Consider the following 16,569-nt stretch of genomic DNA (forward strand, 5'->3'; position numbering starts at 1 on the left):
GATCCTCGGACAATGCTCTGCTTCCAAACCCCTCCCCCCCATAGCGATGTCCCCGCAATGGTTAAAGGTCATCTGTACTGATGAATTTTACATATTCCTGTGCCCGGGCTGCAAAAAATAAACAAAAGAAACTTTGACTCACCTTCCTGCGTTCCCCCATTGCTACGGTAACGGCCTCACAGTCCTCCACTGCGATCCTCATGCTGCCTCGGCCGGCTTCTTACATGACAGTGCACTCAGCCTATCACCGGCAGAGGCGGGACATCACTGCGGCCGGTGATATGCTGACGGCTCTGTGACGTTCCCGTCCACAACAGGAATCAGCATGAGGACCGTGAGGCAGTTACCGTAGCAACGGGGGGAATGCAGGAAGGTGAGTCAAAGTTTATTTTGTTTATTTTTGCAGCCCAGGCACAGGAATATGTAAAATTCATCAGTACAGATGTCCTTTAACCCTTGCAGGGACATCGCTTTGGGGGGGGAGAGGGGGGTGGAAGGGCAGGAAGCAGAGCGGCGCCCGCGGGTCACATTTGATTAGTTCCCTGATGTGGGGACAGCGCACTGCAGGTGACAATTCATTCCCTGATGTGGGGACTGCGGGGTTAGAAGCTGACAGTTTGCCTGTGGGGGAGAATCATGATAGCCTATTCCCCTGATTCCCCCCGCGGGCGCACGGTCCCCATGGCCGGGAAGGGGTTACATGTCAGCCACAGTGCTGATTCAGGGTATACATTTTGAGCTAGGCGCAGGGCAAGCCGACAGCGGGAGGAGACATCCATTCTCCCGCAACAGTTCAATGAATATTCATTACAGGGGCGTGGAAAAGGGGCGAAACCATTCCAACAGAAAGAGAAACAGCAACGCCTGCAGCACTGACGTCTTGTCAACGACAGTGAACAAACATGGCCGTGAGTGTGGACGACAGTAAAAAGCAACCAAAAAAACTACTGAATTTCCCTCACAGAAAAGAGGTCAGTAAAAAAACATATATGCTGTGGACAGATGAATAACATGTGAATTACAAAAGTGCTAAACTCGCTACAAACACGCTAGATAACCATAAAACTGTGGTACCGGAGTACCCCTTTATGGATTGCTTTGAGATGTAAGAACCTGTTTTTTAATGGTAAAGGTGCTGATGCTGTACTGTCATGTCAACATTATTATAGTATTCCAGTTTAATTTAGATGTAGGAGTTGTGCCCATGCTGTTACTTGAGGGTGCTAGCTGTGTCAGGGTCTATTCACATGGCAGAATTCCCGCATTAAAGCCCAATAGACTTCTATGGGATTCTGCACTCTCATTCAAACTTCTAAATTTCCGTATGGATTCCGCACATGCCAGAAACCAACCAAATGAATGCGGAAGCATAATTGGTGCGGATGTGTGGAAATTCTGCCATGTGAATAGACCTTTAGAGTACATTCACATAAGCAGCTTACCCGCGCGTCTTCCATTGCAGCCTATTCAGTCTAATGTAGATTCACCAGCACCATGTCATAGCATTGCAGTAAGGAGTAGGTATTGTGCTGTGACTGGCTAAAAAAGTAAGGGAAAAGTAACTGTGTGTGTACTACCCCAAACACTATAGCTCCACTCAACCCCCCCCCCCCCCCCCTTCAATCTGGAGAGAATGTGAAACAGCTGTATTCTATGGAGGGGACTCTCAGGGGGTCAATAACAGGAGGGGGGCACTAAAATCAAGTTGTCACCAGTCTGAAGGGTTAATCTAACAAAACTATGCAGGTCAGGTACACTTTAAGAATGGAGGGGTAAAATGGAGATTAGGGTTGCATCAAGACCCATGGGCCTCTTTGATGTCATCAGGATTGAAACATTCGACTTTTGGGATGAAAACAATGTACTACGTCGTCAGATAATCTTTCGTGTACCTGCTTCTCTCCGCTCACTTCTGTACGCTCCCACTTGAGGCATGTTTTTGGCAGGCAATGTGCTGCTGGCTTGAGAAGAAACTAGATGCAATCTAGAAGTAGTTTAATCGAGGGCACCAATTCTGCAGTTTATCTCCCAAGCTGTCATTTACCATAGCAGTCCTGCAGATTACATCCCAATAGGCTTTTAGAGCCACACATTTGCACGACACTTCCCCTGTGCTAGTCTTTCTGTTGTTTTAAATGAGAGATACAGCAGCTAAATCCCACTCTCAAGTAAAACCTCCTAATGCCATCTGCGATCCTCTGAATACATCCCTGGGTGTTTGCATATGCCTTCTGTGTACTCAGAAATACAAGATCAATTGCCAGTTTACAAAGATGGAATCCCTTTTATGCGCTACCTGTCAGTCCTTGACTCTTTTAGATGAGAGAATCTTGAATTGAAAATTTAAGCTTGACTAAAGGTGCAAAAATATGTACAGAAATGAAAACATAATAGCGTGGAGAGCTGGAAAATTGCTTTGAATTGTCAAGAACGGGAAGGGCTAGCTTTCATACGCAAGAAGTACAGTGGGCGGCAATTAACACTTGACGCTTTGTGTATTGTGTTTCGCTGGAGACTGGAAAATGGCTAAAAAAATAATCATCAGTTTACAAATCATTGGTAGATTTGCTTTGCTTTGAGACGGCGGTCTACCGGAGTCTTACACGGCTATTTGTGAAGGCTAACCAGTTTACAGCAGGAAAATTGCTTCTTATGGACGCAGAAGCCTATAAATGACATCCATAAAAACATCTGCCATCACTAACCAGCTGTCGCCCCAGCCAATGACAAGTGGCAGTGGTTGAAAAGGCCCTGGGGCCCATGTCCCCTTTGTAGGGTTCTGCAGAATATGCTACAGTAGGGCTGGACTGTATGGGCAAATATGTGTATCGCGGTATTTTTGTAACTTATGGCGGTTCCACGGTATATAACGATATTACCCCCCCTCCCCCTCGCCCCCAAAATTAATTATCAGCCCATGGGGATACTACTCCCGTCACCCGCAAGCGCTGCCTCCTCGTCCTCCTGTTTGTTGCGGCCGCCGGCGCTGACACTCTCTAAACTGTGCAGTATCCCTATGCCTGGGCTGCAAAAGGTAAACAAAATGAACTAAAGCATGTTCCGACGTCGGCCTTACGCTGGGGACGTGAACGTCGGACAACCGTCAGCCCATCAACGGCCGCAGCGATGTTCCGCCCCGGCCGGTAATAGGCTGAGCCCACTGTCATGTAAGAAGCCGGCTTCTTACATGACAGTGGGCTCAACCGATCACCAGACGTTCCATTCCCTGGGAAGCAAGTCCGGACCGACGGGGAAGGTGGGTTAAAGTTTATTTTGTTTACCTTTTGCAGCCCGGGCATAGGGATACAGTATAGAGCAGTGGTTTGCAATTTGTGGACCTCCAGATGTTGCAAAACTACAACTCCCAGCATGCCCGGACAGCCAACGGCTGGGAGTTATAGTTTTGCAACATCTGGAGGTTGAAGACCACTGGTATAGAGGGTCAGCGCCGGCGGCAGCAACAAACAGGAGGACCAGGAGGGCAGCGTTTGCGGGTGGCATATGTGAGTAGCAGCGCTGGGCTGATAATTAATGGGGGGGGGGGCAGAACAGCGCTCGCAGGTCACATATGATTAGTTCCCCGATGTGGAGACAGCGCAGCGCTGGGCTGATCATTCATTCCCGAGGGGGAGGGGCCAAACCGGTATTGCGGTATGGGTTAAAATTCATATCGTGCAGCACAAAAATTTCTGTATTCGGTATGAACCGATATACCGCCCAGACCTAGCTTCACAGAGAGGTTACAACCTGCACCTGCCCCTGTGCCATCTACTTGAAAAGTCTCCCAAGAGACTTTCTGAAATAAACAGCGGCTTTACAGAAGTGTGTGCATCTTGTGCTGAGCTGGAGGTTACATAACAGGTCAACAATTGTAGAGTATATGGTAGATCCGGCAAAGGGGAATACAGGAGTCTTTCCTGAGACAAGTCTTTTACAGTAATTCATCATTATTTTGAATGGGGAACTTCCATTACTATGATGAATGCTAACAATGGAGCGGTGAATGACAGGCGAAAAATAGGAAACCATGCATTATCTTACAATCCATTAAAAGAAACCTGTCTCCTGTCAATAGGCTTTCGTTTGGTTAAACTCGCAGTTGCAGCATGCTGTGAGCACAAAGCCTGTGTATTCATGAGATGCAGGCACCCTCCTGCCCACCCACCTACCTACCTCTGACTGACAACATTCTCCCATTGCACAACCATATGGAGAAAGCAATCAAAACAGCAGCCGACGGCCATCATAAGACTCTATTCATGCGGCACAAATTCGCACCTATGCTGTGCCGAAATATTTTTCTTAAATCATATAGGCATTATTGATGTGGGTTTTTCGGATGCAGATTTCAAAATTCCATGTAGATTTAATGTGGAAAACATGTTGGGTCATGACAGAATTTATCGTCCGGCAGACAATCTGTAAACAGCAGGTGCCTGGAGAACATGCCAACACTAGAAAATGCGCCTTCTCCATGGACGGCAATGCATTTCCAAATGGATTCTACAGAAAGAATTAAAGGGGTACTCCGGTGCTTAGACATCTTATCCCCTATCCAAAGGATAGGGGATAAAATGCCTGATCGTGGGGGTCCCGCCGCTGGGGAACCCCGTGATCTTGCACGCAGCACCCCATTACAATCAGTCCCCGGAGCATTCCATTCCAGCTGTCACGCCCCCTCCCATAGGCTTGCATTGAGGGGCGGAGCGTGATGTCACACGGGGGCGGGGCCGTGACGTCACAATGCTCCGGCCCCGTGATCGACAGTAATCAGACCCGGAACGAACAAGTCCGGGGACTGATTTTAACGGGGTGCGGCATGCAAGATCATGGGGTTCCCCAGCGGCGGGACCCCCGCGATCAGGCATTTTATCCCCTATTCTATGGATAGGAAATAAGATGTCTAAGTGCCGGAGTACCCCTTTAACATGTCAACTCTTTCTGCGGAGGGCAGAATTGCAATTTTGTCAGTAGACGTTTTTTACTGCGGAAATTCCCCTGTATGCACGGTGCAGCAGAATCTTTTGTAAAGGAATCACATAGGCTATCACATGGAGGGAAGTTATCTTATCTAATGCATCTAATGCTACAGTGACAAGGCATGAGTTGTAATCAATGTGAAAGGTTTATAAATAAATGTTATTACAAAACATACCTATCTACTAATACTATAAACTATAGTGTAATACTATATATATAATAAATAAACTCTCTTTAGCACCTAAAAACATTATCAAAATGGTAGACACATTAAAGGGGTACTCCGCTGCTCAGCATTTGGAACAACGCCCCCTCCCATAAACTTGCATTGAGGGAGCGGGGCGTGATGTCATGAGGGGGCGGGGCTATGACGTCACAAGCTCACAGCATCGGCTCCAGCATTCAGAACAGTTTGTTTCAAACGCTGAGCAGCGGAGTACCCCTTTAAACATCGAACCTGCTGACTTTGGCTGATCCCACCGACCATAAAATGTGTATTGGAGGAACATGGCCACTTCTTAGCTCTGTTCATACAAAACCCAACTGATGAGAAGCAATGCCGCCTCTTTGACTGCTGTTTGCTCCTCAGACTTTCCAGTTTTCTTGACAGTAAGAAAAACACTTGCCTTCTAAAGTACTAGAACCCTGATAGAACCTTAGTAAAGTCAATGGGGTCTGTTGGGATTTGCTAGTACAGTGATCCCTCAACTTACAATGGCCTCAACATACAATAGTTTCAACATACAATGGTCTTTTTTTGGACCATCGTAAGTTGAAACCAGACTCAACATACAATGTTACGGACTGTCCAGATCTTTGGCCGGAAGAACTGACCAATCGGGATGGGCAATTTACTGGTAAAACCTCTGTATTACTGAAGTGTATGCACTGACTGATGTCTGGTAGCGCCCCCTACAGTACAGAGAAATACTACATGTTCTGTACAATCTACCTGTACCAGGGTTAGCTTCTCCTTTGGACACCAGGATAGGGCGACTCCATGTTACTTTTTTAGGACATTTTGTTTACTGAACAGGACCCTGAAGAAGCTCCTGTCCTCTGCATAGACCAGTGTTTCCCAAGCAGGGTGCCCCCAGCTGTTGCAAAACTACAATTCCCAGCATGTCCGGACAACCAAAGGCTGTCCGGGCATGCTGGGAGTTGTAGTTTTGCAACAGCTGGAGGCTCCCTGCTTGGGAAACACTGACATAGAAAGTGATTTACAGCTCCCAGCAGATCTTTCTTACTTTTATACGTAAGGATTTGCTTTATCTATATTAGTTATCTACTTATTTTTCTTTAATTCTGACTTTTTCCTATTTTTGGATGACATTTTGGTGCCTTTAGAACCAATTACCAGTTTCCATAGAGTTATGGTCTCAACATACAATGGTTTCAACATACAATGGTCACCCTGGAACCAATTAATATTGTAACTTGAGGGACCACTGTATACATTTGAAAGGAATCTGGCATAACTGTCATAGTTTTGTTACAAACAGAACCCATGAAGCTAAACACTGCCTAAGGGTGCAAAGTTTTTTTCTTGGAATTTCAATCAAACAAATGAAACTTTATTCATAATGGAGTGAAAAGTTAAAAACATACATATATTTTTTTAATTATAAAACGGATGCAACCGGATATAATTTTTCAAACAGTATACAGTTTTTAACTGTATACGGGTTAAAATTTGTACACACGATTTGATACAGTTTAGTACGGTTTTGAGGAATCCCTTTTTTCATCAAAAACCTGATACGGGAACTGTATTGCAAAAAAATGGTGTGAATGCAGCCTTAGTGACCTTAGACTATCACATCATTTTCTCACAAACCAAGTTATATGATACCACCAACAATATACTTTTAATTAATCTGACTGCTAGTTGATCCTTTATTTCCAATACTTTTTATTAGTTATCATCAGTCCTATGTAGGTTAAATGGACACTGCCATTAAAACGAATTTTTACTATTGCACTCCTTATGGTAAATAAAAAATATTTCTAATGTACTTAGTTTAATGAAGTTTTCTATGTTTCATTTGTGTATTAAAAAGCTTCCACTAGGTGTCTCCCTACTTGTCCAGAGCACATTTCCCCCCATCTCTTGCACAGACTTTGGACTCCTGCTGGCCTGGCAGAAGTCTAAAATCAGGAAATACAGTCTAGAGTGCTGAGGGGGATGTGTGCAGCCTCAGCCAACCATAGCTCATCTCACACTGAAGTGCTCTGGGCTGTGTGTAGCAGAGTGAGGTAGGAAGTTCTCCCCTATATGGATGCAGATTATGTCACGCCTGCTGGGAAACACCCCTTCCCAGTCTGTGAATGTGACTGAGACAAAGCAGAAAATACAGAATAATATCAAGGTAGAAAACTAAAAAATAATAAAAATAAAGGCAGGGGGTGGTTTATCATGATGGGGGAAGTGAACTGGGAGGATTATAACATTTAACAAGACCGTGAGAGGTACTCTTTATGTAAAAAAAATAGGGTCCCACACTACACACTGAGGGGTACCTGGTAGAGGAGAGCCATATAATGGATGAAGGTGGTTGAAGTGCCATGGGGTGCTCTGTGACTGGTAAACAAGCAAATGAACAAGAAGGGTACATGGCAGGGGAGGGAGTACAAAACAGGCACGTCACAGAGACATTTCGTGCTCTCAGCAGTCGGTTGCACAGTCGGAAGTAGTGCCTAGAGCACCATACGGCCATTGCTGTGATGTGCCTGCTGTTTGTGCTCCCTCCCCTGTTATGTACCTTTAGACTCTTCAATAAAGCCAAAGTTTTTAGCTGGCTGGTGAGTGCTGCGAATCATTTCCTCAGAATTATACATGAATCAACAATGCAGTACACAATGGCTTGTGATAGACAGATGTTATAGGTAAAACATAAAATGGTGGGTCCTGATGTGCGGCATTCTTTATCTCCTATTCAGCAGTTTATTCTCCCCATAGCATGTCGCATTGTTGCCGGAATGGGGTGTCAGTTTCCCATTAATTGGCTCGGCTGAGAACAAGACGTATACATCTGCTGGAGTGAAAGCTCCATTACATTATCACGTCATGCAGATAAAACAAAATCAAATGGATGGAGACAAATGTCGTCTTTGATATACTATAAATGGCTGTGATCTAGGCTGAATTACAAGACTTGTCCAATGGCCAATAGAATCCGACTACGTCTTTTGCTGAAACCCAGTTAAATATATAGAAAAACAGATGAAGCTAGAGAAAGAAATGCTAAATCTCCCAGTAACCTGACAGCGCAACCAAATTATTCCTCCAAGACTAAAGTTTGGAATGAGCAATTGCTAGTATAAGAGAAAAGAGCAGCGTTAAAGGGGGTATACCGGCTTTAAAATTGTATCCCCTATCCAAAGTACATGGGATAAGATGTATGATCTCAGGGGTCCCAACGCATTCTGTGCCAGGTGCTGCCTCCGAGTCCGAGACATGATGTCACGATCACGCCCCACGTGACGTTCTACCATGCCCCCTCCATTCATGTCTATGGGAGGGGGCATGATGGCCGTCACGCCCCCTCCCATAGACATGAATGGAAGGAGGCGTGGCGTGAAGTCAAGTAGGGGCGTGGCAGTGACGTCACGTCTCGGAGGCAGCGCCTGGGACCCCTGCGATCATGTCCTTTGGATAGGGGATAAGATGTATAAAGCCGGAATAACCCTTTAAAAAGACTAAAGTAGAAGCTAGTATATATTACAGGAACTAGCAGACTTGATCAAACACATATATAAAAGTGATCTAACAAGGGGTTTTCAGACTTCTATAATGCTTATTTTTAGGACAAAAGTATGTGCATTTGTAGGGGTTTGACCTTTGACCCCCTGATCAGATTTCTGATGGGTGTACTTGATACTTGTGTGAGCGCTGCAGCCTCTTCACATAACCCACATAGGAAGCTCATCCAACAAAAAAAGACAAAAACAAGGGCCGAGCAAGCCTACAGAACCTATAACACCACTGTTTCACAATATCATATAATCAAATCCCACCAAATGATGAAACCAAACAGTTTATTTATCAAAATGCAGTCACAAGTATACCATAAAAACATAAAGACAAAAAGACAGACTAAAGGGCTATAAAAATACAGCTGCACTACAGGTGGGTGTAAGGTGGGTGTAAGCTGCACTACAGGTGGGTGTAAGCTGCACTACAGGTGGGTGGAAGGTTGGGTGTAAGCTGCACTACAGGTGGGTGGAAGTTGGATGCTAAACAATGCAACAATAAATGAATGAAGATGTTAACAATACATCAGTATACACCACGGCAATATAATTGATCAAAATGTAAACAAAAATTCATAATGCAGCATAATTCAAGTCTGTAAGTAAAGTGCAAGAGTATCAAGGAATAGGAGTATAATGAGAATGATGAAGCCGGAATTTCACATGCCTAATAGTTGTGGTATATAGAATTAGTGTATGTTACTGCTGTAACCTGAATTACATTGAATTCTGTAAGGTGGCAAGTTAGCAGGAGAATTATTGTGTACCCCCACAAGTAATATAGAAGAACTGCCTAATGCAGAATAAAGCACCAAATAATGATACTTGTACCAATCCAAAATGACAAGTACTAAAAATAATTATATACAGCCGGAACACAAGGTAAATCCGACCATGATGAAGAAGCCCCAGTACTCCTCCAACATGTTTCGCTGACCTTCTTCAGGGAGCGCTCTTCAGTGTTTATGCCTACAGACTGCTTCGTATATGAAACTTTCTGGATTCTTTGTAAAGTAACAGTTATGCAAGTTTGGATTCTTTGATACCATGTTTTTGCCAATGCAGCAGAGTATTAGTTAAAAAAAAAAAAAAAAAGTACAAAAGTGTACAAAAGTGGTCACTATCTTAGTTTTAATAAATATTTTTTACTGGAGAATAAAACAATATTAACATAGAAAAGCATATAAACCCCTCGCAGAGGAGCAAAACTAACAAGTTTAGTGCAATAAGCAAACAAAAAACAAAAGCAGAACAGTTATATCGAGAACGAATCAATATAATAGAAAACAATAAAGAAAAAAAAAATCAATGCAGGTAAATGCAGAAAGTCAGTATCCTATAGCAAGGATAGAGATTTGAGGATATAAAGAAATAAGAGGTATCTTGGCCATCCGGGGTTTCCATGTTTTCTCAAAGCCCTCTATTGTGTCAGATCTAATAGAATGTAACTTTCCATAAAGCATAATTTAAGATATCATTTCCCTAACTTAAGCGGTAAGCACTGAAGAGGCTTAAAGGGGTACTCCGGTGAAAAACATTTTTTTTTTAATCAACTGGTGCCAGAAAGTTAAACAGATTTGTAAATTACTTCTATTAAAAAATCTTAATCCTTTCAGTACTTATCAGCTGCTGTATGCTCCACAGGAAGTTCTTTTCTTTTTAAATTTCCTTTCTGTCTGACCACAGTGCTCTCTGCTGACACCTCTGCCTGTCCCAGGAACTGTCAACAGAAGGAGCAAATCCCTATAGCAAACCTCTCCTCCTCTGAACAGTTCCTGAGACAAACAGAGGTGTCAGAAGAGCACTGTGGTCAGACAGAAAATACATTTAAAAAGAAAAGAACTTTCCCTAGAGCATACAGCAGCTGATAAGTACTGGAAGGATTAAGATTTTTAAATAGAAGTAATTTACAAATCTGTTTAATGTTCTGGCACGAGTTGATTTAAAAAAAAAAATGTTTTCACCGGAGTACCCCTTTAAGCGTTCACACGAAAATCATGGTGCCTTCAAGTAGGGGGTGACAAGAGTTAGAACCCCTTCAATACTGATGGCCTGTCCTAAAGAACAAGCCATTACAGGCTGGATAAACTCTTTAACCCCTTCATGATTAGGGGTGTTTTGGGCCTTTGTGACAAGAGCATAATTTCACCTTTTGTTTTTTTTTTTACTCCAAATGTTTCTGTTTTGTTATTTGCGGGTTCCATTTGGGCTTTTTTATTATTTAAAACTGGAGCAGATGTTGATTCATTTTGTAGCTCCCCTGGGCATAGTAATGCCAAATACGTGTACATTGTGAGATGTATGTGGCTGCTATGGTGCCAATAATGAAGGCCCTATTTATCGCTTAGCTCTAGATGCTCCCTCTGAACATGGGCAATAATCATCAAGGTAGAGAACATTTTTAGTAGGAATCGACCGATATCGTTTTTTTTAGGGCCGATACCGATAATCTGTGGAGGTTGGGGCCGATAGCCGATAACTTATACCGATATTCCAGTATAAGTTATCGGCTATTTATCCCTCCACAACACCGCAGCAGATCATTGATTTAAAGCGGGCGCTTTAAATCAATGAACTGCAGCGGCTTTTGCGGGCCAGAGACCGCCGCCGCCACCCGCTACTCTCCCCCTGCCTGTCCGGGGGTCCTCCTGAGTCCTATCACCGCCACCGCAACCGCCCCACCGCTCCGCGAACCCTACCGCCCCACCGCGCCGCACCCCCCACCGCACCGCCCCCATTGCCTCCCCCATCCCCGGTTTTATAATTACCTGTTCCCGGGGCCCGGGGTCCACTCTACATCTGGCTCCGGTGGCGTCCTCCTGAGCTTTTACTGTGCGCACTGACGGTGACGTTGCGTCGCGTCACTCGTCATTGTGCACAGCGTAACACAGGACGCAGCAGGAGCCAGAAGTAGCGTGGACCCTGGGCCCCGGTAATTATAAAACCGGGGATGGGGGAGGCAATGGGGCCAGGGTGGGGGGGGTGTGAGACGCGGTGCGGCGGGTCGTGGGGGGGGGCGGTCGCGATGCGGTGGGGGCGGTGCGGGGGATTATCGGCAAGGTAATTGCCGATACGGATAATGCCCAAAATCGTGATTATCGGCTGATATTATCGACCAAACCTATAATCGGTCGATCCCTAATTTTTAGTAAATGTGCAAAAGTAGATAAGGCTTGAGAAGAATAGATAGTTTTGAGGAGAGTTTTTCGGGGTGTAATGATTAGTCAGCTCAACAGGAACATGTTCATGCCTGAGCGCCAATGCAGAACTCGTTCATATCAGCATGTCTGAAATTGGGGTGTGTGTGTGTGACTAGAGAGGTTTCCACTTTATTTGGTGTAGGGGAACTTTTTTTTTATTTATTTCCTTTTTTTTTCTTTAGCAAAACGTGAGCAAATTTAATAAAAAAGTCGCAAATAGGTCTCACAAAAGACACAGCTGCAACTTTGGTGTTTTACCTTTGTGCTCCAAATTCATCAACCCCCTGTGATAGTATGAGAAATATGTAGCACATGAGCAAAACTAAAGCAAAAAAAAAAATGCCTTCAGAACTTGCCTACCAAAAATAAAGATAATGAGTAGTACAGAAGATGTAATACCTCCCTGTACTGTAGGGAGGCGCTACCAGACAGGAATTCAGTGCATACGCTTCAGTAATACAGGGGGTTTACCAGTGAATGCCCATTCTGATTGATCATTTCACTGGGGTGTGTGTTTGCACGTTAGCAGTACCAGCAACAGTGGAGATTGTATCACCAGAAGTAATGCAGGTCCAGCATTCTTAAGATTGCAGAAATACCGTATTTTTCACCGTATAAGACGCACTTTTTCTTCCCCAAAAACTGCTGGGGGAAAAGTTGGTGCGTCTTATATGGCAAATACACATTAAAACCCTGACCTATCGCGGCGGTCCCTGCGGCCATCACAGGACCCGCGGCTAAAACAGGACATCACCGATCGTGGTGATGCCCCGTATTAACCCTTCAGACACGGCGATCAAAGCTGACCGCCGCGTCTGAAGAGAAAGTGACACTAACCCGGCTGCTCAGTCGGGCTGTTCGGGACTGCTGCGGTGAAATCGCGGCGTCCCAAACAGCTTACAGGACACCGGGAGGGACCTTACCTGCCTCCTCGGTGTCTGCTCCGTGCCGGGATCCCCTGCATGGCCGGCGCTCTGCTTCGTCGCCATCACGTCGTTGCGCACGCCGTCCCATCATCCAATAGGAGCGGCGTGCGTAGCGGCGTGATGGCGGCAACGGAAAGCGAGGATACCGGGCAGCAGAGACGTTCCGGAGCGCGGCGACAGCGATGGAGGGCGAAAACCAGGACAGCGGTGACGGGTCCGGAGCGGCGGGGACACGTGAGTATTACCTCCTATACCAGTGGTCTTTAACCTGCGGACCTCCAGATGTTGCAAAACTACAACTCCCAGAATGCACGGACAGCCCTTGGCTGTCCGGGCATGCTGGGAGTTGTAGTTTTGCAACATCTGGAGGTCCGCAGGTTGAAGATCACTGTCCAATACTTTACACTATATTTGGTTCAGAATCTTTTTTACCTAGATTTTCATCCTTTAAAATTGGGTGCGTCTTATGTGCCGGAGCATCTTATATGGCGAAAAATACAATAACACAACACGCTAAAAAAAGATTTAGTGCAAGGGTGTTCCATAATTTCATGAAGACCCTCTTCCTGACAATCCTTGGAAATCCAGTGTCAAAAAACAATCAGCAGATGGAATGGGGGGGCAGGGAGACGTGACAGGGAGTAACCGGCTGAGCGTTCAGGAGAATATCAGTCATTTGTATCAGTGGATACTTGTGATAAAAAAAAATTCGGTACTTGTACTTAGTCTTAAAAAAATGGTACTAGTGCATCCCTAAAAACAATGCTCATAGAGAGAATACCGCTGTAATATGGTTATGTTGTCTGATGGAACAAGCCCCAATTTTGCTTTCTTTTATTTCCTATGTAGCCAACAGAAAAAAAAAAAGTCTTATTTGTGAAATGGCGGGAAATAAATCAAGCTGGCGTGATGTCAATGTGCAAATGCAGGTCAGGGTCTTAGGTTAAGGAATAAAGGAAAATGTTGTCCCTTGTGTCAGGGTTCAAGTGCCTAATCCTGGAACGTTGACTTCATGTGCAGCAGTGCCGGCCTCGTCCAGATGTCTCCCTCCTCACTGAAACGTGTTGGTCATCGTCTCATCACATCACTATGTGTCAGGCTCAGCTGCAACAAATACATTTATGGCAACACACAAGTGAAAACAAATGACGCATGAGGAGAATTATATCTGGAAGGTCCAACTGCTGAGGGGTGAGAATCTTGGCTTAAAGGGGTACTCCCCTGGAAAAAAAATTTTTTTTTAATTAACTGGTGCCAGAAAGATAAACAGATTTGTAAATTACTTCTATTAAAAAAATTCTTAATCCTTCCAGTACTTATCAGCTGCTGTATAATACAGAGGAAGTTCTTTTTTTTTTTCTCCTTTCTGTCTGACCACAGTGCTCTCTGCTGACACCTTTGTCCATGTCAAGAACTGTCCAGAGCAAAAGAAAATCCCCATAGCAAACCTCTCCTGCACTGGACAGTTCCTGACATGGACAGAGGTGTCAGCAGAGAGCACTGTGGTCAGAGAGAAAAGAACTATACAGCTTCCTCTGTAGTATACAGCAGCTGATAAGTACTGGAAGGATTAAGATTTTTAAATAGAAGTGATTTCCAAATCTGTTTAACTTTCTGGCACCAGTTGATTAACAAAAATGTAGCCCTTTAAGGAGTACTCCAGGATCAAAAAATGTATCCCCTATCCTAAGGATAGAGGATAAGTGTCTGAACTCTGGGACCTCTCGTGATTTCCCCAACGGCGCCCTGGCTCTCCTCCTGAACCACAAGAAGTGGTGTCCGACATGCCCTCTCAATGCACCTCTATGGGAGAGCCACTATATCTCCGACTCTCCCATTGAGCTGCATGGAAGCTGCTTTGTGCTGTGGTCGACATGGCTCTTTTCATGCAGAGAGCTGGGGCGGAGTGTGGGAGTGGGGGTCCCAGGGGTCGGACCCCTGCGATCTGACACTATTCCCCTATCCTTAGGCTAGGATATAAATTTTAACATCCCGAAGTACTCCTTTAACCCCTTGCCACAAAACGCTGCTTCTAAACGGCGATGCGGCACGGCAGGGTTATGAAGTGAGCTCAGGAGCTAAACTCGCATCATATCCGCACAGTCCTGGCTCCTATCAGCAGCCAGGACCCGTGGCTAATGCCAGACATAACCGTTCAGGCAGATGTCCGGTATTAACTCTTTAGATGCGGCGATCAAAATTGAGAGCTTCCCGCTCAGTCGGGCTAATCGGGACGTCTGTGGTGAAGGCGCGGTGTCCCAATCTGCTAGGATGCACGAGGTGGGCCCCTTACCTGCCTCCTCCGCGACCGATCACTGAATAACTGCTCCGTGCTTGAGATCCAGGCAGGAGCAGTCAAGCGGCGATAACACTGATAAAGCTATGAATTGGGGGCTATAACATTGGCAAAAAAAATTTTGAAAAAAAAAAAGTTAATAAAGATGATTTAACCCCTCCCCTAATAAAAGTTTGAATCACCCCCCTTTTCTCATTAAAACAAATATGTGTAAATAAAAATTAACATATGTGGTATTGCTGCATGCGTAAATCTACGAACTATAAAAATATATGATTAATTAAACCGCACGGCCAATGGCGTACGCGCAAAAAAATTCCAAAATAAAGTCCAAAATAGCGCATTTTGGTAACTTTTTATACCATTAAAAAAATGAATAAAAAGCGATTGAAAAGTCTGATCAAAACAAACAGGTATCAAACTTCAGATCACAGCGCAAAAAATGAGCCCTCATACCGCCCCCTATGCAGAAAAATAAAAAACTTATAGGGGTCAGAAGATGACAACTTTAAACGTATTAATTTTCCTGCATGTAATAATGATTTTTTCCAGAAGTACGACAAAATCAAACCGATATAAGTAGGGTATCATTTTAATCGTATGGACCTACAGAATAAAGATAAGGTGTTATTTTTACCGAAAAATGTACTGCGTAGAAACTGAAGTCCCCAAAATTTACCAAATGGCGTTTTTCTTAAATTTTGTCGCACAATCATTTTAATTTTTTTTAGTTTCGCCGTAGATTTTTGGGTAAAATGGCTGATATCATTACAAAGTAGAATTTGTGGCGCAAAAAATAAGCCATCATATGGATTTTTAGGTGCAAAATTGAAAAGGGTCATGATTTTTTTTAAAGGTGAGGAGGAAAAATTGAAAAAAAATGCAAAAACGGAAAAATGCTATGTCCTTAAGGGGTTAATAAATATGTAGGTTTCTTATGTAAATTTGTTGCCACAACCCTTTTGTAAAGATTTATATAAGTTTGGTTGGATTTATGGGTTTTTCCACTGCATTTTGTCACAAATAAACCCAACAAATGTTGGAAAGACCTCAGTAAATGAGGGTCAGTATGTTTGTACCCTAATTTAGAACAGTACTTATATTCTAACATTTTGTGTATAACTTGTTATGAAGACAAGTCAGGAGGGCTTTATGGCATTTTCCAAGAACTCAGAGATGGAAACCCTCTCATAATAAAACATGAAATGACCTGTCATAATTCGTCAGATGCTTACTGTGGTTGTAGATGCTTTGCATAGCTCCAGTACGTACAAAGCCATGTCCTGCTTGGCTTTCCAGGAAGGCATCCCGATACCTGATCTCACACAGCAGCTGAAGGAAATTTAAAGCACTAATAAAGTACAACGGCAAAAACAAAATCAATGAAAAGCTCTGCGGCTCTCTCCTTGATAAG

The 16,569-nt window shown here is 44.2% G+C and overlaps 2 protein-coding genes across 3 annotated transcripts in view; one reads left to right on the top strand and one right to left on the bottom strand.

Annotated features, from left to right (window-relative positions):
• The window catches only part of PPM1L (protein phosphatase, Mg2+/Mn2+ dependent 1L), a 267,713-nt gene that overhangs the window by 241,560 nt on the left and 9,584 nt on the right, over positions 1-16,569 (bottom strand). The gene's annotated exons all lie outside the window — the stretch shown is intronic.
• NMD3 (NMD3 ribosome export adaptor) overlaps positions 816-16,569 on the top strand; it is a 119,449-nt gene continuing 103,695 nt past the window's right edge. Inside the window, exon 1 of the mRNA XM_056565075.1 lies at positions 816-971. The gene's annotated coding sequence lies outside the window, so the exon portion shown is untranslated. The remainder of the gene's footprint in view (positions 972-16,569) is intronic.

Source organism: Hyla sarda, chromosome 3 (assembly GCF_029499605.1).
Source record: "Hyla sarda isolate aHylSar1 chromosome 3, aHylSar1.hap1, whole genome shotgun sequence".
Classification (NCBI taxonomy): Eukaryota; Metazoa; Chordata; class Amphibia; order Anura; family Hylidae; genus Hyla; species Hyla sarda.